We start from the raw sequence: 25,857 nt of genomic DNA, 5'->3' as shown, positions 1-25,857 counted from the left end.
TAGGGAGCAAGTGCAACCCGGGTGAGTACAGGGTGAAGCTGGGATGAGAGCAGATGTGGCTTAAGTTCAGGCTGAATCCTCTTTGGGGTATAATTGATTTTTCTTCACAAAGCTGACCCACCTTCCTGGAGCCATACCAAAAAGAGCTATGGGGGCTACAAGAAAACTCTCAGGCCACCTAAAGTTACCCAATTCTCCTTTCATAGTACAAATTCCTTCCCTAACCTCACTTCCAGAGCAGATACAGAATTTTCTCAGTTCCATAGGGCAGCCTACAATCAAACCTGGTAATGTGTCCTGAATACCTTAATAACATTGGAAATCTGCTCAAATGGGAAAGGTCCACAAATAACATTAGATACTATCCACAAGGCTCTTGAATCTCACAACCCTATTACTGAGATAACTCCCTGAAAACTCCTGTTACTGAAAAAAAATCCCTGGACTCTACTAAAATAGGGCAGTGGTTCCTATTCAGAGGGAGAGTGGCCTGAGACCCTTTCCACCCACTAGCCCTCCAAAGATGGTTATTCCAGAATCAGGGAACATTTTAGATCCAGCTACAGAAAACTGGCTTAGCAGTCAGCTCTGGATGTAAGATTTGGATGTGCCACTTAGGGCTATGTGGACTTGGGATAAATTCCCTAACCTTTGAGTCAGGGATTAGGATAGACTGCCCTATTAGGAATGTCATGAGAATTAAATGAGAGACCATCTGTGAAGTGTTTAACCTGCTGTTTGTCTCTCAGTAAGCACACAGTGAATAGAGGAATCATCCAGACATCTCTGGCCTCAATTTGAGACCACAGCAGCCTCCATGTTGATGTTTACTCTGGTTCTAGGTTGTCAACTAAAATCCAGAGGAGGGGTGAAGATCCTTCAAACTCTAGGCCTAAGAATGTCTGATTGCAAATGGTTGTAGTACCACTGTGAAGACTGAGCACGGATTTTGAATTCGTACCTGAATTCCCATTCACTTCCCCTTCACTAATTACTGTCTTAGGTGAACATGGCTAATTCAACTTTGTATTTGTTTTCCTATTTATACAATGAGGATAATATCCAATTGAGGGATTGAAAGCTTTAAATGAGATATTTACATGTAAAGTCCTTAGAACAATAGCTGCCATATCATAGGAGCTCAATTCATAACTATTGAATCCAATTCAAAAAGTGCTAAATAACTGCAGTCATTTTGGTATATAGAAACTAGCCAGTAAGTTAAAATTGGAACCAAAAGATAAGCTTGGTTCAGATAATCTTCAAACACTGATGAATACACATTCTGCCTTTAATAAGGTAAATATTCCAACAGGCCTATTAAGCTATAACTCATAGTTCATCTACTTTACCTATTCAGATTTCTTACCTTATTGATAAGAATTATTTGTGCCAGGAAAGGTGCATACTACTTAAAATCATTAATTTCACACTAAATTAGCTTCCTTTAGTAAGGTAGAAAGAACCAACTTTTTGATGACCTATAGAATATTGCTATGTTGTGTGTACTCTTCTCCCCTTTTTTACAAATTTAGAAAACAGGATTAGTACAAAAGTTAAGCAGATGAGGGAAGCAGTAAGCGTCAGAGGAAGAAATTGAATGCAGGTCTGTCTGAGCTAGCCTGCCCATGTGTTTGCCCTTTCTGTTTGCTCTGAACTTTCCATTTCTCAGTATTTCTCAAGAGCATGCCTTCTAAATAGGATTCTCAGGAAGCCGCTATTGAATTAATAAAGGCCATTTACAGCCATTCGAAGGGAATAAGAAGTTTAGTCGGTGATGAGTTACAAATTTGGTTATCATCTCGCTTTTCCAGTGGTGATGAAAAAGCAAAAATCACTCAAATACAATGACTACTGTCTGCTTGAAACGCTCCAGGTAATTTTTGAATTATGATTCACCTTGCCCTTCCTGTTTTGATGAGCCATGAACAGGAGACTGAACCATCCCTGTCAATAAAAAGCTCGCATTTCCACCCTGCAAATTCGCGCTATAATGACAGTGTAATTGGCTGAGGCGCAGGTGGGATTTCCTGTCGCCATTTTAAGACACAACTCTTCTGCAAGGAAGTGCCCAGCCAGTAAAAGGGGGCTGTGTCTGAAACAAAGAGTAAGCGGAGAAAAAAGGGAACCAGGCCCAGTTGCCCCTGTTCCCCTCCATCGCGCTCCCTTGTCCCCAGGACTTGGAGCGCCCCAGCTCAGTTAACCTGGACGCACCAGGTCCTTCGGTCGGAACCACATGGGGTCTCCAGGCCCTCTAAGAGCTGGCCCCCGCCTCTTGCGCCTAGGCCGGTGCTTTCTCGGCGCTCAGCAAATCCTTCTGGTTGCCTCACACCCAGTCCCCAAAGCAGAGCTCCACAGGGCAGATCTCAGGAAGGGCTTGCCAGGTCTGCGGATGCTGGATCCGGAAGAAGGGAGGTGCCTCCCGCTTCAGGATAGGGACAAAGGGTTTCTAAAGGTGCCCGAGCTCCCCGCTCCCCCTGTCGCTTCGTTCCCCTTCCCGCCAACCCGGGCCATCTGCGGGCTGTACCCAGGGCCAACCCTCCGCTCCAAAGCTGCTCGTAGTCCCAGGCGCTCCCCGCTGCTCTCCGGGCTGGGCTCGGACCGGCCACTCCCGCGGCCATCCTCATGCTGCGCCCTTCCCACAATGCAACTCCCTCGCTCCTTCGGCCCCGGCGGGGCTCTGGCGTACCCAAAATGCAGGCCCCAGCGGAACGCACAGCCCTCCTGTCCTCCTCCGGTGCCCCTTTAGCCACCCCACCCCCATCTCTAAGGGCTCTCATTCTCCAGCTGCCGCCGCAGCTGGGTTCCGAACACGCCGCCGGGCCCCGGGAGGGAGAGGGGCAGGTGCCAGGGCGGTGCGCAGCATCCGCTCCCGGTGCCACCTTCAGTGCGGCGGGCACACGCGCGCCCCGCAACCCCTCCCTCACCCTTTCCCCGTTGCTCAATCTCCGCCAGCCGCGGTCGCTGCATCGTCAGAGAGCTGCAAGAGGGAGGCAGCAAGGCGCGGCCGCTAGCAGTGACACCATGTGACCGGCACGGCTCAGTGACACGCAGCTTTGGTTAAAGAGCGGGCGCACAGGAGGGGAGGAGACGGCGCGCGGGACAGGGAGGAATGTCCTGTCCCCCTTAAACCATCACAAGCCATGGTTGCGGAAGGGCCACGCGCCTCCCAGTAGGAGAATGACTCCGATTCGTGACCCTCAGCGCGGGTGCATGTGGATGTAAGTGCGAGGCCGGCGAGCAGAGTGTGAGTGGGGGTTGGTGGTGAGGGGAGATTCTGATGCAATCGGCCCGGAAAGGAGGAGGAGAGACAGGCGAGCGCGGACTGGGGCAGCCACGCCACTCCGCCTGAAGGTCGCCAGGAGCCTCCGCCCTTCACCTTCCTCGGAAATCCGCCAGGCCACGCCAAGCTCCCTGCCCAGCCCTGACTGACGGGAGCCACCTTTTCCCGGCCTCCGCAGCCAGACCTTGACACAAAGGACATCAAACTGCCGAGGGTAAAAACCCCGGAAGGGCGGACACATCCACGTCGCCTTTCGCCACCTTTCCCTTTATCTGCGGAGGTAAGGTGATTATCCGTTCCCTGGGAGGGCTGGGCAAGCGGCGAGGGGATGTTTAGATGTGGGAGGAGGCGGTAACGTAGAAATCATCTCTGCTGGCGTGAAAGCAGAGAGAGCTAGGCTGTGCCGGATGCTTTCGGATGTTGCTTTTAGGAGAGGAAAAGTCCAGGTCTCCTGTGCTTCCCGAACGCATGCGGCAGAGCGAGGAAGCGCCAGGGCCCCCGAGTTCACCTTTGCGTGGGCTGTGGCTTACTTTTTGGTTTGTTTTCCTGTGGCTTTGGTGTGTTTTCCTGTGGCTGTGGCGGAGTGTGGTACCAGATCTGGTTCCATTTTTACGAGGGCCGGGAACCACGCAGGTCTGGAGGGAGAGCGCATCTGACCCGAGGGCGCGACCCTGTTATAGGAGTGTTTGAATCCCCGACCTTTGGGGAAAATTTCCTGTGTCCCCAAGGCCCAGGGGAGATCGTGTGATGTCCTGGGGTGCTGCGTGTGGCCGGCTGGGCAGCCGTGGCGGACCACCAGTAAACCGGGGCACGTTTGCCGTCCTTCCTGGTGCTCTGCCCCTCTGTAACGCGGGGAAGTAGGAGGGCGCGAGGAGAAATTACTAAAGGATGTTTGCAAGTGACTCACTGTCCTTTCCTGCCCTGAAGAGGTTTTTCTAAAATGCAGAGGGTGGCGGGGGACAGGGATAGTGTTTTTTCGAGAGTCGGGATGTGCTGGAGCCAGCGAACAAAAGGCCACCTCTTGCGCGGTCTTGGGCGCTGACTGCTCTCGCTTCCAGTCTTACCTCCTTCCCAACCCCCGACAGCAAGCTCGCGTCCCTAAACATTGCCACAGAGGCCTTTAAATGCGTGGATCGGTGCCGGGAGGAGAGAGCACCTTCGCCCTTGTGCGAGCCCTTTGCCCCCTAAATTACCCACCTCCCGGAGCATGGGGCTCCTCAGTACCGTTGGGATCCGGTAGGTTACCCGGCTGCCTGGGCGCCGATTCCCTGCCAAATCGCCCGCCCGAGGTTTTTGCTGAACTGTAGTCAGTGAAGGCACAAGTGCATATGGCAGCAAAAGGAATTTCGCGGTAACCGCGTCACGCCGCTCCCAGTGCCTTTCACAGGCTGCCTTGGACTGGGGAAGGTGGTGCTACAATTCAGAGTCCTTTGTCTTGCTCTGCGGCGCGGACCCGAGGCTTATACAAACCCTCGTTCTCTGTTAGAAACTAACTGCCGCCAGGATTCGTTTACTTTCTCAGACGAATCCACGGTGATGTATGTAGTAACAGTGAAAAAAGACGCCTCTGCTAGAAAACGGTATTCATTTGCGTTTGGAAGGGGTTTTGACCTCTCTGCAGTGGGTTTTTACATTTTTAAATACAAGGGGGAGGAGGAAAATACATTTATGGTTTGCAGAATGCAGGGCCCAGCGAGGGTGTAATTTGTCACCTTGATAAAAGAAACTGTGCAGCAACTCGTGCTTTTTCTGACGTCAGAAGGACAACGGAAATAAAACCTGAGCTCGGTGCATGGCTGGCCTCGTTGTCAGATACCTCATGCTAGTTTGGTCCTCCCGAAATCTTGCAAAACAGCCAATTCCGGGGTACTGACCTGGTGTGGACCCCCTGGATTTTGGTTCGACCCCAGCCTCAAAATGGCTTTTCTCTTGAGAGTCACTCGAGTTCTCAGTATGTTGCCGCAAGCAATTGGAAACTGGCCTAGTTTGGTTTGAGGTCTTAATCTTGAGATTTATTCGCTTTTTTAAAAAAATGTGGCCAATAAACATTTTCTACAGAGGGTTTACTGTGCGACTGGTAGCAACTAACAAGATTTGTTTCACCTTCTATGAAGCTTCCGTTCTCAGGGGGAAACAGACTATATAAATGTAGGCATATACATTTCGGGTATTCTTAGTGCAATGAAGAAGTAAAACAGGATCATGTGATGGGGGAGGATGCTTGAAATAGAGTGACTCACCGGGAGGGCCAGTGTGAGGGTATAACATTTGTCCTCAGACCCGAATGATGAAAAGGGACCAGCTATTTCTATAATTGAGGGAAGAAGGCCAGCAGAAGGAACAGGAAGAAGGAACAGCAAGTACTTACTGCACTCTTCTTTGACTGTAATATAATTGAACAGAGAGATGAATAGATTTTAAAGGTGTTTTGGATCTTTAAACCTATATGTATGTTGTTTATGTATTTTTTTATGATGCTCCATGAATTAAGGCCGTTTAATGAAAGGAGCACCATGTTTAGGAGTCCTGACATCGGACGGTTGCTACTCTTTTCTTTACTCTGGGTGATGCTTGTGGACAAAAACCGATTTTACTCATTGTTCCTCTAATGTCCAGCACATAGTACCTGCTTAATAAATACTTGTTGGATTGAGACCTTGGTCAAGCCATCTTGTTCATCTCTTTGTGATGTTATTGACCATCCCTTCCTTTCTATATCTCATCTGTTCCCCTTCTCCTCAGTTTGAAAATTACAGTCTTTCTCTTCTCTGCTTCTCCTTCTCTTACTGCCCTCCCCACTTTGAGCAGTGACCAGGCCCTTGAAAATACCCCTCACACTTGTCCTCTTGTCTCCATTTCCACTGCCCAAGTTCAGGTCCCTGTCACCTGACCTAGACTTGGAGACATATGAAACAGATATAGAGGTGCCTTGAACAATCTCGGGGAAGTGGGAGTGGGCGGTGGAGAAAAATGCAAGCACAACACATGGTTAAGAGTGAAACAGCCAGTTACTGAGGTGCAACAGCTTTCCTGTTGGTCTCCTCGATACCAAATTATGCTCCCCTAATTAAATCGCCATTCTTTCATGAGATTTATATTTCTAAAATTCAGTTCACATTTTGTTAAAGGACCTTGCTTTTAAAAACTTCCGTGGGTTTCCATTGCACACAAATACAGTCTAAATTCCTTAGTCATGCACTTAGGACCCTTTGCAATCTGCCTCCTCATCTCTTTCCAACTTTTTCTCTTGACATTTTCTTTCTCACAGTTCACCCTATTCCCTCCCTATTACTTTTCTGCTTCAATATCTGTGTGGATTGGATTCCAGTCCAGAATGCCTACTGAAATCCTGCTTGTGATGGCCTATCCCTGATGCCACTTTTCCACCTCTTGGGAGAAGTGTTCACTGATCGCCTCATTGGCGTTTTCATAAAGATTTGTTTATCTTTCACGTTTTGCACTATTGTTACTCCAGATGATAGAAGGTGGTGAATAGGGGTTTAAGCTCTGAGTCAAATGTAAATATCAGGCCTCAATTTACTCACCCAGTAACCTTGGGCAAGGTGTATGGCATCTCTAAGCCTCAGTTTTTTCATTTGCTTAATGGGAATGATGATGGTGGTGGTAGTGTTGGTGGTACTTTATTTGAGTTATGGTAAGAATTTAATTAAGATAATGAGTGTGAAATATTTGGTATAGTATTAGCATTCCATATGTATTGAATTAAACCAGACTCTCATCTATCAGAGGAGGGAGAGAAAGTTGATCAGTAAAGTTCACTTTACCTCTGAAATTCTATGACTATGTAATCTTTTAAAAATACTTTTCTGAAAATAATATCTTAGTGGAAACTACCTGGATCTTTTTAGTGTCTGGGAGAATATACATCTATGAAAGGTGGTGAGGAGATGGGAGAAGAACGTGTGCCGAAGTACTTTGAAAACCTGTGATAGACTTAGAAAAAGACATCTTGTATGCACACAGAGTAATATAATGGACTGTGGAGACTCAGAATCCAGAGGTTAGAAGGGAGGATGCAAGATAAAAAGCTACGTATTGGGTACAATGTATACTACTCAGATGACAAGTGCGCTAAAGTCTCAGATTTCATCACTTTCATTTGTATAACCACCAAAAATCACTGATACCCCAAAAGCTATTGAAATAAAAACATTTTAAGTAAAATTAAAAGATTAGCTTCAATAACCTACAAAAAGACACTGACCCTAAATTTAAAATAAAATTTTAAATTTAAAAATATTGTTGTACTTATTTCTGAATATTGATCACATTTGTTTTCTAGTGATAACCTTACTAACAGCAGAGGAGTTCCCCTAACCTTGTTACCTTCCCAATCACTGAATTCCTCTAGTATTAGTAAGTAACTCTGTTTCAAGTGAGGTTACAATGTGTCTTTGCCAATAACTAGCTGGGTACCCTTGAGCAACTCATTTCACGTTTTTATGCCTCATTTTCTCATCTGTCCAATGCTAATAATAGTATCAGAGCTGCCTACCTCAGAGTTGTGAAGATACAATGAGAACAGAGCTGAGAAAGTCCTTGAACAATTCAAGATGATAGTTGTCTGGCATTAAGCACACTGCTGATCTTCCGGGTCAGGTGATGGTTTTAGATTAGTGAGTCTCAGAGCAGACTTCACATTAGACTCATCTAGGGTGTTTTAAAAGCTATCAATATCAAGACTTCATCTCCAGAGATTCAGATTTAATTGGCCTGGGATGGAGCCCAAATATGGGAGCTTAAAAAATATCAGGGGTCATTTTGATATGCATTGGTTTAGATTTAAAGCAAGGAAAACAAAACAAAATCAGAAATTAAATGAGGACCTCCATATGTTGCTTGACAAAGTCTTAGTCTTAGTAGTGTGAAATTATGAGCTTGACTGATTTTCCCCCTGATTTTACTAAACCAACCATTTGTTGACATCATGGAGCCACAGCCTCAGGTTACAGTTTATAACCTGAATTTTCCCAGGCATAGAAGCCTGTCCAGTGATACAGCCAGAGCCACATGAAGATTTAATGTGTGGATCTCAGTTTCCATCTCTTAGGAGTGATGAAGTTGGAAAAGAAAAAGACAATGGAAAGGAAAAAGAAAGGGATAGGCTATGGACCAAGGTATAGAAGAAAGAGGCTCTGGGCAGGAGACAGACAGGGCAGAGCACAAAGAAAACATTGTGCTTGATTTATTGAACCAGTTTTGTTTAGGTTGCAAACTGGTGGCTAGAGAGCCAAATTAAGCTTGTGAGCATATTTTATGTGACTTACACTTTCTTTTAAAATTAGTTGAAATTAGTTGCCAACTCTTAAATATCAGAATTTCACTTAAAATTTTGATTTCTGGCATTTATTGAAAAAAAAAAAAAAAAGACTAGGCTCATTCTTCCCACTGGTTGGAGGCAAATAGATGGGACACGTGTTCTCCAGTTCCTTATGTCCAGTCTGCTTTGCCCATTTATCTTGCCTACCTGAGCACTAGCTGCTTTTGTTTTAACTTTTATTCTAAATCTGGGGATCTTAACACTGGCTGCACATAAGAATGCTCTCCCCTGTACAGCATTTAAAATAACCATGCTTGGATCCTGTCCTATACCAACTAAGTCAGAGACTGTTGCCTGTGTAGTGTCCCCTTATCACTTTTTTTTTTTAAAGCTCCCCAGTTTGTTCCAGTGTCCTGTTAGACCTGAGGCCTACTGGCCTACCAAGGCAATTATTCAAGAGATTTGTCTACAAGTCCACCTTCTTATCTTTGAAAGTGATCCATTAAGAAATAGTGTATAGAATCATTAATTCAGAGAACTGGGAGAGGTCTTTGAGAGAGCAGCCATTAATCCAATCTTCTTATTTTAAGGTGAGGAGACAGAGACCCAGAGAGGAGAAAGGAATTTTCCTGAAACTATAACAGTCATCTGGTATTGAATTATATAGTGTCTTTTATTACATTTTCTCTTTTCAAATAAAAGTCTATTTTTAAAGTTTCTTTTTATAAATGATCCTCTTTGTATGCACCACTTTGAGAAACTTTAAAGTTCTCATTATTTCTGTTTTTCCTTGAGTATTTTGTTAGGAGTCATAACTTAGCTAGGGCTTAAAAACAAACACACAAAACTGTATCCATCTTTTTTAGTACAATAGCTATCCTTGATCAGAAATATCTTTAGAACAAAAAACATATATGTGCAAAGAAAGGGATTTTTCTCAAGGGCTGAAATATTCCAGGCTGTTTTCAGCTACATGAGTTTTTAGTAATTATTTAAATCCATTAATTTTCAATTGATGAGAAATATTTTTATTTTTGTTGGTATTCACACTACTCATATCTACTCACTGTTCTAATTAATTAAGATTCAATTCTTTTGGTGTTTTTTTAAAAAGGAATATACAGTCTGTCCTCCTATATCCAGTTACAGGTAGACCTCATTAACTTTAGAGTTTATTGATATTTTCTGTCTTAAATAAATTGGAATAGTTTCAAAATTTCTGAAATATAGATAAGTTAGTTACCAACATCATAAGCTGGTCACGTTGATAATGGGCATTTAAAAGGTCATATGGGAACTTGAAGACAAGAGGAATTATGGAGCGAGTAAGAGCAGGTGTTGGGATCCTGTTAAGATAGGATGCAGTGGGCAATTTGTCCAAGGAAGTTAGCGGTTCATCTCCATGCCCCACAAAGAGAGGGTCCATACTCACCCCCTGTGAGCTTCCTTTAACACAGGGCTTCTTGTCCTTCACACTACTGACATTTGGTGCCAGACAACTCTTTGTTGTGTATGGCTGTCTTGTGCACTGTATGATGTTTAGCAGCATCCCTGGTCTTTCTCAACTAGATGTCTGCAGCACCCCCTCACTTATTGCAACCCAAAATGTCTCCAGGCATTGCCAAATACCTCCTGGGGGCAGGGAGAGGGACATAATTGTCCCCAGTTGAGAACCATTTCTTTAATACAACTCATTCTCTGGACTTTTAGAAATCATGCCAAGAATTCTTAAACATTCCAGGCATAGTGGCCGGGACAGTAATGATAAATACCTTCCATTTATATGGTACCTTACAATATTAAATGTATTTTTACATAAGTCCCACATGCCCAGATCAAATGTAAAGGAAATTATATGGTAAACTTAATGAAAACTGTGAGTTAGGGTTATCCACATTGCTTCATGTTCCCATTTTTGTTCTGTTTTCCATGGGGAGATGGCATTTGTGATGCTCACTGAATATATTGTCTGCAGGCAGGGGAGCATAGCTTTCTTTTTAAATTTAGTCCTCATTTTTATGTTAACACGTGTTTACTGTCACCATGTACTAGACCTTTGAGGTGTATGGTCCTTGTCCCCAAGGAATTGAAATAAAAAGATTACTAAAATATGAGAGCCCTTGCCTTAAGCCAGTGAGTACACAAAACTGCTGTAAGAATTCATCACAGGTAAACAGTCAAGCAGGTTCTCAACTGGGGCAATTATGTCCCTCTCCCTGCCCCCAGGAGGTATTTGGCAATGCCTGGGTTGGTCATTGGAGAAAGGCATCACAGAAGAGTCAGCTTGAATTTTTTAAAAAAGCAAGTAAGCTGGGCTTTGAAGGAAAGTCATACTTAAGTTAGCATAGGCTTCACGGGAAGGTAGAAAGAGTGTGTCCAGGACCAGGGGGATGGTGTGAACAAAGCAGAAAACTGCGTAAGAGTAGACCCATTGCACGAATGGAAAGTCAGAAGGAATGTAGTGGGAGCATAAGTTAAAGAGAAAGCTGTCTGAGATTCTAGAGCTTAGACCTCATCCTGTAGAGGGAACAGTTATGATTGGCAAGGCAGAAAGAGGAATGTGCAAGACCGTGTTTTCAGGAAGAATCTGCCTCTCTAGGTGGGAGAGGGCAAGAAGCAGGAGGTAGCATGGCGGAGAGTGACTGTGGCAAAGTTCAAGCTGTGAAACTGTAAGGAATAAGGGAAAGGAAAGGGACTTTGTGAAGGAATGTTGGCAGGACTTGGCAACTGATTAGATATGAGGCTGTATGAAAGCCATACCCAAGTTTCAAGTCTGAGTGACAAGGATAATGCGCATTATATCTTTTAACAGAAATAGAATGCTGGCATGTGAGGTCAGGTAATGCGTTCTGCTTTAGGCATGTGGAGTCTGAGGTAATGACAGACATCCTAATGGAGTAGTCCAGAAGGCAGCAGGAGTCTGAAAATAATTTGTGGAAATGTTTCTGAGAAGGAAAGAACCTGAGAGATCACCTCTCCCTCCTGCCCTCTCATTTTACAGATGAAGAAACATGTGACATGTTAAGTGGCATGATCATGATCAAGTTGTATTTATGAGGGAGATCCTATTTCATAATGCAAAGGAATTCTAGTTTTATAAAGTGAAAAAGACTGGGAAGAAAGATCTGAAAGATGCTTTTGTAGAATGAAAGTTGACACTACAGCCCTGAAGCCCTAAAAAGGAAAGAATTTGGAATGCGTGGAGCAAGAAGAGTGGAGGCCCAAAGAGCTACTTCTACACAGAAAGTTGAGAGGAGGAGGGATCTGGCAGAGGAGACCAAGAAGCAGCTCTTGGGAGGATGCATTGTGGAGTTATTTGGGAGAAGTCAGAAAACAGGAACAGTGGTTACAGTAACTTACAGGACCCGGACCAGACACTGTTCTAAGTGCCGCACATGTACCAAGTCATGGAATCTTTATGACTGTATCAGACGGGTATTTCTTTAAGTCCATTTTACAGATGAGGAAACTGAGGCAAAGAGAAGTTAACCTTCTTGCCTGGGGTTACACAGCTCCTAAGTGGTGGAGCCAGAATTTACTAATCAGGCATGATTTCAGAGGAGTGGTGGCAGTAGTAAGTAGTTTAGAGACTGCTAGCAGTAAAGAAAGGGGTGTAGTGATAGTTCAAGGTTCTAGACAGAGTTATATTCCAGATAAAGAGCTCTGAGAATGATGGCTGTCAAGAAGTCAGGGAAGGCAGAGAGGAATTAGAGAAACAAGATCCTAGTGGAGGAGCCGGGATCTTAAGCACAGGTTAAACCGATAGTCTTGGGCAAAAAGAGACTAAAACTACTTATTTTTCTGAGACCATTTACTAGCTTCCCAGGTTTTTCACTACCAAAGACCATTTTTATTATTCCCCACCTTTCAAGAGGCCCAGATTTTCAAAGATTTTGATGATCAGCTTTAATTTTTTATTTTAATTAAAGTACAAATTATATGCAATGCAGGGTCCAGATATTAAGTATACTGTTTAATGAGTTTTGAGTGTTGACTTTAATATATTAATTCATTTCCTATTTTTATTACTCAAAGGTATATAAAATTCCCAATCAAAATTTAGGATTATCACATCAAGTTAATGCAGTCTTGCTAACAGTATGGATACCTGACCATTTAGTTAACTTGTTTAGCCTGTTTGAGGCCTTTTGAAATATAGGTACATATTAGTTCTTAGATCCTTATCACTATCATCTATGAACCCTGAGAATCCAAGAACCCCAAGTGGGTAAACAAACACAGTCAGTTATGGGACTAGCTGGCCCGGAATTATAGGACCATTGTTGACCTTAGGCTTAACCCTTTCTTTCTCCGCTTTAAAAATTATGTGTATTTAAGGTGTGCAACATGACGTTTTGGTATACATATGCATGGTAAAATGGTTACTAGAGTCAAGAAAATTAATATATCCATCATCTCACATGGTCACTTCTTTTTTGTGGCAAGTGCACCTAAAATCCACTCTTCTAGCAAAAATCCCAAATATACAATACAGTATTACAGATATATACAGATATAACATTCCTAATCCAAAAATCCAAAACCCTGGCTGGGCACAGTGGCTCACACCTATAATCCCAGCACTTTGGGAGGCTGAGTTAGGTGGATCATCTGAGGTTAGAAGTTCAAGACCAGCATGGCCAATATGGTGAAACCCCATCTCCACTGAAAATACAAAAATTAGCTGGGCATGATAGCATGTGCCTGTAATTCCAGGTACTCGGGAGGCTGAAGCAGGAGATTCTCTTGAACCTGGGAGGCAAAGGTTGCAGTGAGCGGAGATCTCATCACTGCACTCCAGCCTAGGTGACACAGCAGGATTTCATCTCAATAAATACATACATAAATAAATAGGTAAACACATTCTAAAAAGTCCAAAACCCACAACGTTCCAAAACCTAAAACTCTCTGAGCACTGACATGATGCCCAAGTACAACATGTTACATCTAACCTCCTGTGATAGGTCACTGTCAAAATGCAGTGAAAACTTTGTCTTATGCACAAAATTATTAAAAATATTATGTAAAATGCCTTCAAGGTATATTTGTAAAGTGTATACGAAACAAATGAATTTCAAGTTTGGACTTGGGTCTCATCCCAGTGTATCTTATAATATGTATGCAAATATTCCAAAATCCAAAAAATCCAAAATCTGAACTATTTCTGTCAGAGGCATGTGAACCAGAGCAACTCCATCTTAAATAGGAGCTGGGTAAAATGAGGCTGAGACGTACTGGGCTGCATTCCCAGATGGTTAAGGCATTCTAAGTCACAGAATGAGATAGGAGGTCAGCACAAAATACAGGTCATAAAGACCCTGCTGATAAAACAGTCTGCAGTAAAGAAGATGGCTAAAACCCACCAAAATCAAGATGATGATGAGAATGACCTCTGGTCCTCCTCACTGCTACACTCCCACCAGCACCATGACAGCTTACAAATGCCATGGCAATGTCAGGAACCCTATATGGTCTATAAATGGGAATCATGAATAACTCATCCCTTGTTTAGCAAATCATCAAGAAATAACCATAATCAGCAACCAGCAGCCCTTGGAGCTGCTCTGTCTATGGAGTAGCCATTCTTTTATTCTTTTACTTTCTTAATAAACTTGCTTTCACTTTACTCTATGGACTCATCCTGAATTCTTTCTTATGCGAGATCTAAGAACCTCCTCTTTTGGGGTCTGGATTGGCACCCTTTTCCTGTAACATCTTTCTGGCAACGACGAAGGGGCTATAGTGCAGAAACCCCCAGTAAGTGTTGGGGTCTTGTAACATCTTTCTGGAGACCGTGGAAGCGAATATTGTGAGGAAACCTCTGGTCCAAAGGCTAGCTTTGGGTAAGTGGTGCGGTCCTATAACATCTTTCTGGCCACCGCAGAAGCAACTAGTGAGGGAACCACCCAACCCAAAAGCTAACTTTTTTGAGTAGTAAGTGGTGGGGTCTGGTAACATTTTTCTGCCAAACCCTGAAGGTACAATACTGAAGAAGCCTCCCAACTCAAAGGCAATAGACTGATCAGCCGACTTTGGGTAAGTGATGGGGTACCTGGGTAAAGAATGGGATTGGGTTAGAGGCCCAACTTAGGAGAGTTAGAGTTTCTCCTAAGACAGAGATGGTTAAAGGGTCCTCTTGATAAAAAAGCAAGGACACTTGACCATAATGGGTTAGAGGCCCAAATTTGGAGGGTTAGAAATCCTTCCAAGATTTAGGGTGTTAGAAGTCCCTCTCAGTAAAGTCCTTCTCAGTAAAGTCCTTCTCCTCTCAGTAAAGTCCTTCTCGGCTAAGAATGGGCTTGGTACTATGGCCTGTTAACTGCTATTCTCTTTGGATTAATCTGCTTGGCAGTCTCTGCTGGTGGCTGTGGGTGACAGGACTAGGCATGTACAGAATCTTGGGACATGGAGTGCTTTTTCCTCCCTAAAAGGGGAAACTTGAGAGCTGATGGGACTGCTGGAAAAGATCACTTCTTGACTGACAAGTGACCATCTGAACTTTTCAGTAGTGCTGCAATGGGTGTGTCTTTCTCTGGCCTCCCTGAGCATTTCGCCTTCTCCACCCTGCCACGGGCAACGTTTTTCTCTCTCTCCTTTCCCTTTCTTATCTTTTCTATTACTCGGGGTGACCATCTTACCCCAGACCACATGTTGAAACTCTTGGTTGGAGGTTGGGTTAACAATGATGGGGGCAAGTTTGAGCCTTGCCAGTTTGATATTGGGTGTTAAGCAGAGTGGCTAGTGTCTATGTTTTGTCACACATATTTTGTTCTGGCCAGATGGAAAAAGATGATTTTCCTTTGTGTTGCAGCTTGGCCCCCAGGGCAGTGATGCAGCCAGCCAGGTCTCAGGGAGAGGGAACCCAGAAGCCTGGCATGCTGGCAAAAGGGTAAGAATTTCTTACCAGCCAGACTTCTGGTCTCTGTGTGTGTGTGTGTGTGTGTGTGTGTGTGTATTTTGTGTATGTGTGTGTGTGCAAACTGGATGAAGTTTCCTTCTGGTCAGTCCTTGGGAGCTTGACCTTGCAACCACGTGGCAGTACTTTCTCTTGTTCTCTGCCATTACAATGGCAGCCCGGGTTCGGGATTGAATTCCCAGCTTAAGGGATCATCCTTTGTCTTCTATTTGTCTATGTATTTATATGTATTATGTGTGTGTAATATAAAAGAACTTTAATTAATTGGTTTAATAATAATGAGTTTAAATCAAATATTTGTCACATAAGTAAAAAGTGTAATGCCTTTTAGTTCATGTGACTTAAGTAATCTTTGGGAAATAAAAACAGTTTTAAAGATTATTGGTAAAATGAAGACATTTGGTCTAAATTATGCAGGTCAGATATTAAGTTTGCTAAATGCCTTAAGGTTGTAAACTGCCGCTTTGACTTTTTTTTTGAGACGGAGCCTCACTCTGTTGCCCAGACTGGAGTGCAGTGGCGCAATCTCGGCTCACTGCAAGCTCTGCCTCCCAGGTTCACGCCATTCTCCTGCCTCAGCCTCCCGAGTAGCTGGGACTACAGGCGCCCGCCACCACACATGGCTAAGTTTTTGTAATTTTAGTAGAGACGGAGTTTCACCATGTTAGCCAGGATGGTCTCGATCTCCTGACCTTGTGATCCACCCGCCTCGGCCTCCCAAAGTGCTGGGATTACAGACTTGAGCCACCACACCTGGCCCTTTGACTTTTGAAAATTGTTCAATTTACCTACTTTGGCTACTTTGGAGCATTAGATTCTAGATAAGGCAAGGGACATGTGGAGTTAGCCACACACCGTAGCTATGCTGGAAAAAGTCAGTCCTTATCTGCATTTCTGTGTGTTATCCTAGGCTGCACACCTAGTACATAATTAAAATCCCAAACTTACCAAAGTTTTCATCAAAAGTAAAAGAGTTAGCATTGTAACATACAATTAAGACTACTGAAAAAACAGTTCTACATGCAAAGTGTGTAAGAAAAGTGAAATGTGTTTTTGGTGAAAGATTATAAGAACGTATGGGAATGTGGATTTTTCTTGCCCAAATTAAAGGATTAAAGAATTGTTTTAAGTTAGATAGAATAAAGCCAAAGGTTTAAGCAAGTTATGGAAAGTGTGTAAAAAACGAATCTTGTAAAAAAAGATTCTGTATGTGGACATTGGCTAAAACTAAAGGGGTATTATTATTCAGTTTTTCCATAAGTTAAACATTGGAATAAAAGCACAACAGGTTTTTCTTAGAGGAAAAACCTTCTCATGCTCTGCTCTTTAACAAAAATTTGTAAAGGCTTATAAAAGGTTTATGAAAATCTTACCTTATGGTCAAACTGATCAAGATTAAATACTTTATCTATAAGGTTTCATTAGGAATTAGGTTTGACATCAATGATGCACTAATGCAACAGAGACATTTGGCTTTTTTGGTATAAGAGTTATGTAGGAAGCATTATCAAATATAAAATGGTGTTTGGTTTTCTTTGGGCTATATTCATATAAATATGTTACTGGTATGTGTTCCAAAATAATGGGAAACTCCTACAATTCTGATACAACTTAGTGTATGTTATTAATAATTATAATTGTTACATAAAATTATTGCATGCACAGAGGTAACCCAAATTTCCTAGTCAATCGTGGCTTTAATAGTGGCTGTTCTAAAAGATTTTTTCATCCACAGACAATCGTTTTCTTGTTTTAATCCTCTTTAAAAGGTGGTTTTATAATCAACAATAGGACTTTGACAGATGTCCTAAAATGCAAGCTTCTGATAACTTTGGAAATTGTGACATTAGAATAGAAGAAAACATTTTCAGAACTCTCATAGAGAGGTGAAATGTTCATGAATATCAAGCAGAACAGGAATTAACTAAATTAACCAAAACAATAGAAGACTAAAGTAATCTTTTGACTTTGCTTAAAATGTTGCTGACCCTTTGTTTTGTTTTTCAGAGTCAAGGAAACTTTTCTTTTGAGCTATTTACAGCTTGTAGCAATTATGTAAAGTATATTCCTCTGAACAAAATTTGGAGCATGTTTGTTTCTCTCTACCTGATTTCTCCAGAATCTGGAAACTATCTGTGAGTATTCTTAACTTTTAACAATATAGTTATTTGCATAAGTGCAGTAAGAATCTGTTTTCTATTGTAACAGAATGCTATTGGAGAAACTGGTTATTTTACCAAGGCTTTGACTGGAATAGCATGCTTTCCTTTGAGGAATCAAACTTGACTTGTAAAGCCAATAAAATCCCTTTGGGGAACTGGCCTCATATTTGCCTACACAGTCCCTGTACAGGGTTTCTAACCTGTTGTAAGAATGTCACTTTCTAATAGGTCCAGGAGACCCAAGTTATCTTGGGACCTCAAAAGGAGAGAAATTTACCCAACTCATAGATGTTTCAGGGTTCAAACTCATTGCAAGGCTTGGTTCTAAAAAAGTCTTATCTGAGATTCCTTCTATGGAGCAGAGTTCCATCAAAGTCAAATTACAAAAGGCTTATGTGAAAAATAATTATTCTTGCTGCACTTCATACAAAAAATCAGGCCAAGTATAATAAAGCAAGTCAGTGTTACTATGACTTGTCTTTAGTAAAAAATGGGAAACTGGAGAGAGAAACTGTGTTTCAAGAGCTATGCTACACTTGTTATTAAATTCTAGTCTCATCAGTTGCTTTTAAGTTAGTTCCTGCAATTTAGGCTAACCCTGCTTATTCCTGTGAACCAACCAGTGATCTCTAGCTGTTGCTCAGAAGAAACAAGACGGATGAGTAATGTAAAAATCTAGATCAATATTCTAATTCTGGACATAATGGAATCATCTAGCAATGTCATATCAGCTTGGTTCCATCAGTTGCCCTTATAATTTGGAAAGCCTTATAATTTAGTTTACTTGAGATAATTTTACTTATTTTGCTTTACTCTTGTGGAATACACTGCTATTGCACTCTGTATAGGAATAAGGATAAGCTTACTCAACGTTTTCTTAAATTGAACACTTATTAATCTTCCAAATATCACTTTTTGTCAGAACTTAAGAGTCATGAATGTCCCTCACCATACTGATGCTTTCTGACTGAGCTCCTCTCTACCCTGAACACAAGATATTTCATAGTTAGGCAGGAATACCATCACTCCTATTCAGCCCGAAGAAGTTACTAGAGATGGATCTTCATCCCTTTGCAACCCTTAGGATTAAGGGTTCTGTTATAAAAGGAAGGGGGGAAATGTCAGAGGCGTGTGAACCAGAGCAACTCCATCTTAAATAGGAGCTGAGTAAAATGAGGCTGAGAGCCACTGAGCTGCATTTCCAGATGGTTAAAGCATTCTAAGTCACAGAATGTGATAGGACGTTAGCACAAAGTACAGGTCGTAAAGACCTTAATGATAAAACAGGTTGCAGTAAAAAAGCTGGCTAAAACCCACCAAAACCGAGATGGTGATGAGAGTGACCTCTGGTCGTCCTCACTGCTCCACTCCCACCAGTGCCATGACAGTTTATAAATGCCGTCGCAACATCTGGAAGTTGCCCTGTATGGTCTAAAAAGGGGAGGCATGAACAATCCACTCTTTGTTTAGCATATCATCAAGAAATAACCATAAAAATGGGCAACCAGCAGCCCTTGGAGCTGCTCTGTCTATGGAGTAGCCATTCTTTTATTTCTTTACTTTCTTAATAATCTTGCTTTTGCTGCCGGCTGGGCGCGGTGACTCACGCCTGTAATCCCAGCACTTTGGGAGGCGGAGGCCGGCAGATCACAAGGTCAGGAGATTGAGACCACGGTGAAACCCCGTCTCTACTAAAAATACAAAAAATTAGCCGGGCCTCTCTAGTCCCAGCTACTCAGGAGGCTGAGGCAGGAGAATGGCATGATCCCGGGAGACGGAGCTTGCAGTGAGCCGAGATCGCGCCACTGCACTCCAGCCAGGGGGACAAAGTGAGACTCTGTCTCAAAAAAAAAAAAAAAAAAAAAAATTCTTGCTTTTGCTTTGCACTGTGGGCTTGCCCTGAATTCTTTCTTGCGTGAGATCCAAGAACCCTTTTATGGGGTCCAGATCAGGACCCCTTTCTTGTAACACCTCTGGTCTCAAACATTTTTGATAAGGAATACTCAAACTGTATTAACTACAGCCCTCGTGTTGTTCATTTGCTCCCTAGACTTATTCATCTTACATATCTGCAAATTTATACTTTGACCTACATTTCCACATTTCCTCCCCAAACTCTTTGTAACACCTGTTTTATTCTCTATGTCTATGTATTACTTTTTTTTTTTTTTTTTTTCAAAAAAAGATACCATGTATACATGAGATCCTGCAGTATTTTTCTTTCTGTTTCTGGCTTAGTTTACATACCGTTATGTCCTACAGATTCATCCATGTTGTGGCAAATGAAAGGATCCCCTTCTTTTTTAAGGTTGAATAACATTCTATTTTATATATGCCTGTGTTTCTTATCCATTCACATCCATGGGCACTTAGATTGTTTCCGTATCTTGGCTATTGTGAATAATGCTGCAATGCACATGCAAATAACATTTCTATGTGCATAGAAAAACCATGGAAGACCATACAACAATATATATACAGTGATCGTCTCTGCTTGCTGAGATAACAGGTGAACTGTTTTCTTTCTGCTTGTATTATTCCATTTGAAAAATTGTATTTTCTAACTTTTCTACCAAATCTATATTAGTTAATTCATTCATGTATTCATTTTTAATAAATAAATTAGCAAGAATGAATATATATATTATACTTTAAGTTCTAGGGTACATGTGCACAACATGCAGGTTTGTTACATAAGTATACATGTGCCATGTTGGTTTGCTGCACCCATTAACTCATCATTTACATTGGGTATTTCTCCTAATGCTATCCCTCCCCCAGGCCCCCACCCCATGATAGGCCCTGGTGTGTGATGTTCCCCTCCCTGTGTCCAAGTGTTCTCATTGTTCAATTCCCACCTATGAGTGAGAACATGCAGTGTTTGGTTTTCTGTCCTTGTGATAGTTTGCTCAGAATGATGGTTTCCAGCTTCATCCATTTCCCTTCAAAGGACATGAACTTATCCTTTTTTATGGCTGCATACTATTCCATGGTGTATATGTGCCACAGTTTCTTAATCCAGTCTATAATTGATGGACATTTGGGTTGGTTCCAAGTCTTTCCTGTTGTGAATAGTGCCGCAATAAACATACGTGTGCATATGTCTTTATAGTAGCATGATTTATAATCCTTTGGGTATATACCAAGTAACAGGATTGCTGGGTCAAATAGTATTTCTAGTTCTAGATCCTTGAGGAATCGTCACACTGTCTTCCACAATGGTTGAACTAATTTACACTCCCACCAACAGTGTAAAAGCGTTCTTATTTCTCCACATCCTCTCCAGCATCTATGATTTCCTGACTTTTTAATGATTGCCATTCTAACTGGCGTGAGATGGTATCTCATTGTGGTTTTGATTTGCATTTCTCTGATGACCAATGATAATGAGCATTTTTTTCATGTGTCAGTTGGCTCCATAAATGTCTTCTTTTGAGAAGTGTCTGTTCATATCCTTTGCCCACTTTTTGTTGGGGTTGTTTGTTTTTTTCTTGAAAATTTATTTATGTTCTTTGTAGATTCTGGATATGAGCCCTTTGTCAGATGGGTAGATTGCAAAGATTTTCTCTCATTCTGTAGGTTGCCTGTTCATTCTGATGGTAGTTTCTTTGGCTGTACAGAAGCTCTTTAGTTTAATTAGATCCCATTTGTCTATTTTGGCTTTTGTTGCCATTGCTTTTGGTGTTTTAGTCATGAAGTCCTTGCCCGTGCATATGTCCTGAATGGTATTACCTAGGTTTTCTTCTAGAGTTTTTATGGTTTCAGGTCTAACATTTAGGTCTTTAATCCATCGTGAATTAATTTTTATATAACGTGTAAGGAAGGGATCCAGATTCAGCTTTCTACATATGGCTAGCCAGTTTTCCTACCACCATTTATTAAATAGGGAATCCTTTTCCCATTGATTGTTTTTGTCAGCTTTGTCAAAGATCAGATGGTTATAGATGTGTGGTGTTAATTCTGAGGCCTCTGTTCTGTTCCATTGATCCATATATCTGTTTTGGTACCAGTCTCATGCTGTTTTGTTTACTGTAGCCTTGTAGTATAGTTTGAAGTCAGGTAGCATGATGCCTCCAGCTTTGTTCTTTTTTTCTTAGGATTATCTTGGCAATAAGGGCTCTTTTATGGTTCCATATGAACTTTAAAGTAGTTTTTTTTTTTTTTTTTTTCCAATTCTGTGAAGAAAGTCATTGGTAGTTTGATGGGGATGCATTGAATTTATACATTACCTTGGGCAGTATGGCCATTTTCACAATATTGATTCTTCCTGTCCATGAGCATGGAATGTTCTTCCATTTGTTTGTGTCCTCTTTTATTTCAGTAAGCAGTGGTTTGTAGTTCTCCTTGAAGAGGTCCTTCACATCCCTTGTAAGTTGGATTCCTAGGTATTTTATTCTCTTTATAGCAATTGTGAATGGGAGTTCACTCATGATTTGGCTCTGTTTGCTGTTACTAGTGTATGGGAATGGTTGTGACTTTTGCACATTGATTTTGTATCCTGAGACTTTGCTGAAGTTGCTTATCAGCTTAAGGAGATTTTGGGCTGAGATGATAGGGTTTTCTAAATACACAATCATCTCATCTGCAAACAGGGACAATTTGACTTCCTCTTTTCCAATTGAGTACCCTTTATTTCTTTCTCTTGCCTGATTGCCCTAGCCAGAACTTCAACACTATGTTGAATAGGAGTGGTGAGAGAGGGCATCCCTGTCTTGTGCCAGTTTTTAAAGGGAATGCTTCCAGTTTTTGCCCATTCAGTATGATATTGGCTGTGGGTTTGTCATAAATAGCTCTTATTATTTTGATAAACGTTCCATCAATGCCCAGTTTATTGAGAGTTTTTAGCCTGAAGCACTGTTGAATTTTGTCAGAATCCTTTTCTGCATCTGTCGAGGTAATCATGTGGTTTTTGTCGTTGGTTCTGTTTATGTGATGGATTAGGTTTATTGATTTGCATATGTTGAACCAGCCTTGCATCCCAGAGATGAAGTCAACTTGATCGTGGTGGATAAACTTTTTGATGTGCTGCTGGATTCGGTTTGCCAGTATTTTATATTTGCATCAATGTTCCTCAGGGATATTGGCCTAAAATTCTCTTTTTTTTGTTGTGTCTCTGCCAGGCTGTGGTATCGTGATGATGCTGGCCTCATCATCATGAGTTAGAGTGGCTTCCCTCTTTTTCCATTAATTGTAATAATTTCAGAAGGAATGGTACCAGCTCCTCCTTGTACTTCTGGTAGAATTCAGCTGTGAATCCATCTGGTCCTAGACTTCTTTTACTTGGTAGGCTGTTAATTATCGCCTCAATTTCAGAGCCTGTTATTGGTGCATTCAGAGATTCAACTTCTTCCTGGTTTAGTGTTGGGAGGGTGTGTGTGTCCAGGAATTCATCCATTTTTTCTAGATTTTCTAGTTTATTTGTGTAGAGGTATTTATAGTATTCTCTGATGGTAGTTTGTACTTCTGTGGGATTGGTGGGGATATCCCCTTTATCATTTTTTATTGCATCTATTTGATTCTTCTCTCTTTTCTTCTTTATTAGTCTTGCTAGTGGTCTATCAATTTTGATGATCTTTTCAAAAAAGCAGCTCCTGGATTCATTGATTTTTTTGAAGGGTTTTCTGTGTCTGTCTCCTTCAGTTCTGCTCTGATCTTAGTTATTTCTTGCCTTCTGCTAACTTTTGAATTTGTTTGCTCTTGCTTCTCTAGTTCTTTTAATTGTGATGTTAGGGTGTCAATTTTAGATCTTTCCTGCTTTCTCTTGTGGGCATTTAGTGCTATAAATTTAAAGACACTGCTTTAAATGTGTCTCAGAGATTCTGGTACGTTGTGTCTTTGTTCTAATTGGCTTCAAAGAACGTATTTATTTCTGCCTTCATTTTGTTATTTACCTAGTAGTCATTCAGGAACAGGTTGTTCAGTTTCCATGTAGTTGTCTGGTTTTGAATGAGTTTCATAATTCTGAGTTCTAATTTGATTGCACTGTGGTCTGAGAGACAGTTTGTTGTGATTTCTGTTCTTTTACATTTGCTGAGGAGTGCTTTACTTCCAACTATGTGGTCAATTTTGGAATAAGTGCAATGTGGTGCTGAGAAGAATGTATATTCTGTTGATTTGGAGTGGAGAGTTCTGTAGATGCTGTTAGGTCCACTTGATGCAGAGCTGAGTTCAAGTCCTGGATATCCTTGATAACCTTCGTTCTCATTGATCTGTCTATTGTTGACAGTGGGTGTTAAAGCTTCCCATTATGATTGTGTGGGAGTCTAAGTCTCTTTGTAGGTCTCTAAGGACTTGCTTCATGAATTTTCGTGCTCCTGTATTGGGTGCATATGTATTTAGGATAGTTAGCTCTTCTTGGTGAATTGATCCCTTTACCATTATGTAATGCCCTTCTTTGTCTTTTTTGTTCTTTGTTGGTTTAAAGTCTGTTTTATCAGAGACGAGGATTATAACCCCTGGTTTTTTTTGTTTGTTTGTTTGTTTGTTTTTTGCTTTCCAATTGCTTGGTAGATCTTCCTCCATCCCTTTATTTTGAGCTTATGTGTGTCTTTGCATGTGAGATGGGTCTCCTGAATACAGCACACTGATGGGTCTTGACTCTATCCAATTTGCCAGTCTTTGTCTTTTAATTGGGGCATTTAGCACATTTACATGTAATGTTAATATTGTTATGTGTGAATTTGATCCTGTCATTATGATGTTAGTTGGTTATTTTGCTCATTAATTGATGCAGTTTCTTCACAGCATTGATGGTCTTTACAATTTGGCATATTTTTGTGGCAGCTGGTACTTGTTGTTCCTTTCCATGTTTAGTGCTTCCTTCGGGAGCTCTTGTAAGGCAGGCTTGGTGGTGACAAAATCTCTCAGCATTTGCTTGTCTGTAAAGGATTTTATTTCTCCTTCACTTATGAAGCTTAGTTTGGCTGGATATGAAATTTTGGGTTGAAAATTCTTTTCTTTTAGAATGTTGAATATTGGCCCCCACTCTTTTCTGGACTGTAGAGTTTCTGCTGAGAGATCTGCTGTTAGTCAGATGGGCTTCCCTTTGTGGGTAACCTGACCTTTCTCTCTGGTTGCCCTTAACATATTTTCCTTCATTTCAACTTTGGTGAATCTGATAATTATGTGTCTTGGGGTTGCTCTTCTCTAGGAGTATCTTTGTGGTGGTCTCTGTATTTCCTAAATCTGAATGTTGGCCTGCCATGCAAGGTTGGGTAAGTTCTCTTGGATAATATCCTAAAGAGTGTTTTCTGACTTTGTTTCATTTTCCCCATCACTTTCACATATACCAGTCAAATGTGGATTTGATCTCTTCACATAGTTCCATATTTATTGGAGGCTTTGTTCATTGCCTTTTACTCTTTTTTCTCTAAACTTCTCTTCTCACTTTGTTTCATTAATTTGATCTTCAGTCACTGATACCCTTTCTTCCACTTGATCGAATCGGCTATTGAAGCTTGTGCATATGTCACGTAGTTCTTGTGCCATGATTTTCAGCTCCATCAGGTCATTTAAGGTCTTTTCTACACTGTTTATTCTAGTTAGCCATTTGTCTAATGTTTTTTCAAGGTTTTTATCTTCCTTGTGATGGCTTCAAACATCCTCCTTTAGCTCAGAGAAGTTTGTTATTACCAACCTTCTGAAGCCTAGTTCTGCCATCTTGTCAACCTCATTCTCCATCCAGCTTTGTTCCATTGCTGGTGAGGAGCTGCAATCCTTTGGAGGAGAAGAGGAGCTCTGGTTTTTGGAATTTCAGATTTTCTGTTCTGGTTTCTCCCCATCTTTGTGGTTTTATCTACCTTTGCTCTTTGATGTTGGTGACCTACAGATGGGATTTTGGTGTGGATGTCCTTTTTGTTGATGTTGATGCTATTCCCCTTTGTTTGTTAGTTTTCCTTCTAACAGTCAGGTCCCTCAGCTGCAGGTTTGTTGGAGTTTGCTGGAGGTCCACTCCAGACCCTGTTTGCCCAGATATCAACAGCGGAGGCTGCAGAACAGCAAATAGTGCAGAACAGGAAATATTACTGCCTGATCCTTCCTCTGGAAGCTTCGTCCCAGAGAGTCACCTGCTTGTATGAGGTGTCAGTCAGCCCCTACTGGGAGGTGTCTCCCAGTTAGGCTACACAGGGGTCAGAGACTCACTTGAGGAGGCAGTCTGTCTGTTATCAGAGCTCTAACATTGTTGGAGATCCACTGCTGTCTTCAGAGCTGTCAG

At 41.7% G+C, this 25,857-nt stretch overlaps 1 protein-coding gene across 18 annotated transcripts in view; it reads left to right on the top strand.

Moving 5' to 3' along the window:
• Positions 1-3,042: 3,042 nt before the first annotated feature.
• SLC38A1 (solute carrier family 38 member 1) overlaps positions 3,043-25,857 on the top strand; it is an 86,904-nt gene continuing 64,089 nt past the window's right edge. For 7 of the 18 annotated variants that reach the window (XR_012420158.1, XM_074006680.1, XM_074006678.1 and 4 more), the window contains exon 1: positions 3,043-3,563. The gene's annotated coding sequence lies outside the window, so the exon portion shown is untranslated. Of the gene's footprint in view, positions 3,569-15,375; positions 15,454-17,487; positions 17,616-25,857 lie in introns of all 18 variants that reach the window. The other 11 variants (XM_074006675.1, XM_074006670.1, XM_074006672.1 and 8 more) reach the window with 7 other exon arrangements.

The sequence above is a fragment of the Macaca fascicularis genome, chromosome 11 (genome assembly GCF_037993035.2).
Source record: "Macaca fascicularis isolate 582-1 chromosome 11, T2T-MFA8v1.1".
NCBI classification, from domain to species: Eukaryota; Metazoa; Chordata; class Mammalia; order Primates; family Cercopithecidae; genus Macaca; species Macaca fascicularis.
The sequence above is the reverse complement of the archived record's forward strand: the minus strand, read 5'-3'. Positions and strand labels throughout refer to the sequence as shown.